Source organism: Convolutriloba macropyga, chromosome 7 (genome assembly GCF_964194025.1).
Source record: "Convolutriloba macropyga chromosome 7, txConMacr16.3, whole genome shotgun sequence".
NCBI classification, from domain to species: domain Eukaryota; kingdom Metazoa; phylum Xenacoelomorpha; order Acoela; family Convolutidae; genus Convolutriloba; species Convolutriloba macropyga.
Genome location: NC_134474.1, coordinates 51890404 through 51894755, shown reverse-complemented (window position 1 = coordinate 51894755; position 4352 = coordinate 51890404).

Sequence of the window (4352 nt, the reverse complement as noted above, 5' to 3'; positions counted from 1 at the left end):
CCTGTCGTATTATGACGCCAGGCTTGTTCACGAAATCGCAAGCGCATCGGGAAACTATTACTCGTAACTCTAGCTATTCCTCTTGCAGCCTATCAATTTTCATTCTATGTGTACAGATTGCACGTCTTTCCAATGCCCATGCAGGATTCAAAAAAATTCTTCAATGAATCATCGAAGGTCCATGCTGGGCGGTTTCGTGGGTTTCCATGGAAATGACTACGCTGACCCAACAACTATATAAATCTCTAGACTCCTAAACTTATCGTGCCTTGAAGCAGTGGAGACTCATTTAGCAGTCATCTTGCTTTGCAACACTATTTCCATACTCCAATTGCTGTACTGCCAGTATGCCAAACAGAAAAAGGTTGGCATGCGAAAGCCTTAAACTGCGAGAAGTCTCGGTTACGGGATTTGGCTAAAAACAAACACAAAACCATACACGTTCAGATGGTGAATTTGAAACGATGCCTCTTTGCCAACAAGCGAAGGAAAGAAAAGATGTCGCTTCTGTATATAACTCTTTAATGCAGAATTCAACTGATCAGCAAATTTTTTTAGGTTCAATCGGACATTTGAGTGTAAAACAATTCCAGCTACCCGAATTGATGTCAAACTAGCTGCTCCTCTCCAAAATTTTTTCCCATCATTGCCTGAAACTCCCTTATTTTAGTCAAAAACAGATGCCAATGCAGATTTGTTCCAATGAAATGATGAGTAACGGATACCCTCAAACAAGCTTAGTTAGACGAATTTACAGCCCCATAAGTACAAGATGCAACTAATGAAGCCAAGCCGTTCCTCGTTGAGATGTCAATCTTATGTTCCAATAAAGCTTTCTCTGATTCTGACCATTACAGTTTTTCTTAGGAATCTATACCTTTACTTTGTAGTATGTATCTTCCATAAGATGTATATTTGTTTAATTCTTACAACGAATAAACCCAAATTTTTCGGATGGAAAAAATCCCCTCAAATTAGTGCTATTAGTTGCAAATAGAGAACCAGCCGAGATCCACTGTTTTGGCTGCAAAGTGACGTTAACGATTATCATTGGAGAATCAAACACTATAAGGTTGAAACTAGTGTATCGGATATCAGGAAAAAAATTTGAATCATTCGAGATGAAATATGCGCTCGTAAACCGACAAAAAACGCCAGCGAACTAATTGTGGACTCTAAATTACACTAACGAAATTGAGACTTTCCGTGCCCTTAGACCAAGTGAATCCCGAATTTCTTAGTGCCGAAACTCTATGGAATTTAGTGCCGAAACTCTATGCCGAATTTCTTAGTGCAAAAACTCTATGGAAACAGACGACAAAGTGACAAATTTAGGTTGGCTCCTTTTTACAATCTCTATCTATATACTTTTTAAAATATTTGACTGATTTTTTTCAATCGCGTAATGTGTAACGTCCTAAAGTCGGTTGCCTTTCATTATGGATAAATTTTTCCCCTTTTTACTACAATCTGTTTTTTTAGTGCTGTTTTTTCAAGGCTGTATATAGACTTGTTTCTACTGCCCTAATAATATGAAAATATGTACTTACATTTTTAATATCCTGTACACTTCCGTAAGTGTTTTTTTTGCCATAAAAACCACTTGTTATTTGATTAACTCAAAGCACTGGAATATATCACAGTGCGGACCTGAATTTATATTTACTTTGTACACTTTCTATATTAACTTTATTAGTACAGAACGCGTCAGAACGTTTTATTTATTTCGAGGTAATTTTGATATATTTGTTTTCTGATTACTCAAATGTAAATGCGGAAACCGGGTCTTGAAAAGGAGTTAGCTGAAGAATAGAACAAAAATTGTCAAGTTAAAAATCAACTAGCAAATTGAACCTTTGGTTGAAATTCTTTTGAATCAGAAATCTTATTTAGTTTTCGACCCGCTCCGAAGTTAATTTCTAACCACTCAGTCCCTGTTCAACAAATCTCGAAAGGCATCATATCTGTGACAAAAGATATAGAATATATTAGGCAATTAAATCGGCGTGAAATATCACTTCAACTTTTATAGAGTTTCAATATAATAATACACTAAGGGGGCGTTGTCTATTTTTTTGTTTTTTTAAGATCTGTGCACACATTTTCATGATTTTTGAGGTTAAATTGGAGTAGTGATTTTGTTCACGCCGAAACAGGAAGTGGAGCGAAAAAGCGAGTGGTTTGCGGCGTGAAATTTTTTCGCTCTAATTTGAAAGTGGATTAGACGGTGTTTGAACAAAAATACGGTTGCTCGCTAGTAGTTTGTTCACATGCGTCAGTTTCATTTTGACTTTTACTGTTTTTTCGATTTTTGGATCCGATTTTTTTCTAAATTGTTTTCTAATCCATTCATAGTTCATTCGAAGTCTATTTTTTTGTTTGAACCAAATTTCAATTTCTCGCTAGTGGTGTCTTGTTAACATGCGGCATTTTGACATTGATTTTCTGTGTTTTTATCTGATTTTTTTAAAGGGTTTTCCCAATTCTTCGTTAGTCCTTTTTAAGTCTAGGTTTTGTTTAGTCAATGAAAATTCTTTGAATTGTACGTCAGAACTTGTCCTGTTATGTCCTTTTTATTCTGTCGTCAAGATTTTTATTGCGACCATATGACGTTACAATCACTTCAAATCTGCCTTTTGTTCATTCGTACATGCTATTTCATCTGAATTTATATTTACTTTGTACACTTTCTATATTAACTTTATTAGTACAGAACGCGTCAGAACGTTTTATTTATTTCTAGGTAATTTTGATTTATTTGTTTTCTGATTACTCAAAATGTAAATGCGGAAACCGGGTCTTGAAAAGTAGTTAGCTGAAGAATAGAACAAAAATTGTCAAGTTAAAAATCAACTAGCAAATTGAACCTTTGGTTGAAATTCTTTTGAATCAGAAATCTTATTTAGTTTTCGACCCTCTCCGAAGTTAATTTCTAACCACTCAGTCCCTGTTCAACAAATCTCGAAAGGCATCATATCTGTGACAAAAGATATAGAATATATTAGGCAATTAAATCGGCGTGAAATATCACTTCAACTTTTATAGAGTTTCAATATAATAATACAAAGTCACATAATAGAAGACAATACCTCACTTTTGGTTATTAATAGCCGTACAGATATCGCAGGGGCTATCATTGGCCTTCTTTTGGTTTTTACAAATCAAAGAATTTGAATTGTATGGGGGCGTTGTCTATTTTTTGTTTTTTAAGATCTGTGCACACATTTTCATGATTTTTGAAGTTAAATTGGAGTAGTGATTTTGTTCACGCCGAAACAGGAAGTGGAGCGAAAAAGCGAGTGGTTTGCGGCGTGAAATTTTTTCGCTCTAATTTGAAAGTGGATTAGACGGTGTTTGAACAAAAATTCGTTTGCTCGCTAGTAGTTTGTTCACATGCGTCAGTTTCACTTTGACTTTTGCTGTTTTTTCGATTTTTGGATCCGACTTTTTTCTAAATTGTTTTCTAATCCATAGTTCATTCGAGGTCTAGTTTTTTGTTTGAACCAAATTTCAATTTCTCGCTAGTGCTGTTTTGTTCTTATGCGGCATTTTGACATTGATTTTCTGTGTTTTTATCTGTTTTTTTTAGAAAGGGTTTTCCCAATTCTTCGTTAGTCCTTTTTAAGTCTAGGTTTTGTTTAGTCGATGAAAATTCTTTGAATCTTACGTCAGAACTTATCCTGTTATGTCCTTTTTATTCTGTCGTCAAGATTTTTATTACGACCATATGACGTTACAATCACTTCAAATCTGCTTTTTGTTCATTCGTACATGCTATTTCATCTGAATTTATATTTACTTTGTACACTTTCTATATTAACTTTATTAGAACAGAACGCGTCAGAACGTTTTATTTATTTCGAGGTAATTTTGATTTATTTGTTTTCTGATTACTCAAAATGTAAATGCGGAAACCGGGTCTTGAAAAGTAGTTAGCTGAAGAATAGAACAAAAATTGTCAAGTTAAAAATCAACTAGCAAATTGAACCTTTGGTTGAAATTCTTTTGAATCAGAAATCTTATTTAGTTTTCGACCCTCTCCGAAGTTAATTTCTAACCACTCAGTCCCTGTTCAACAAATCTCGAAAGGCATCATATCTGTGACAAAAGATATAGAATATATTAGGCAATTAAATCGGCGTGAAATATCACTTCAACTTTTATAGAGTTTCAATATAATAATACAAAGTCACATAATAGAAGACAATACCTCACTTTTGGTTATTAATAGCCGTACAGATATCGCAGGGGCTATCATTGGCCTTCTTTTGGTTTTTACAAATCAAAGAATTTGAATTGTATGGGGGCGTTGTCTATTTTTTGTTTTTTTTTAAGATCTGTGCACACATTTT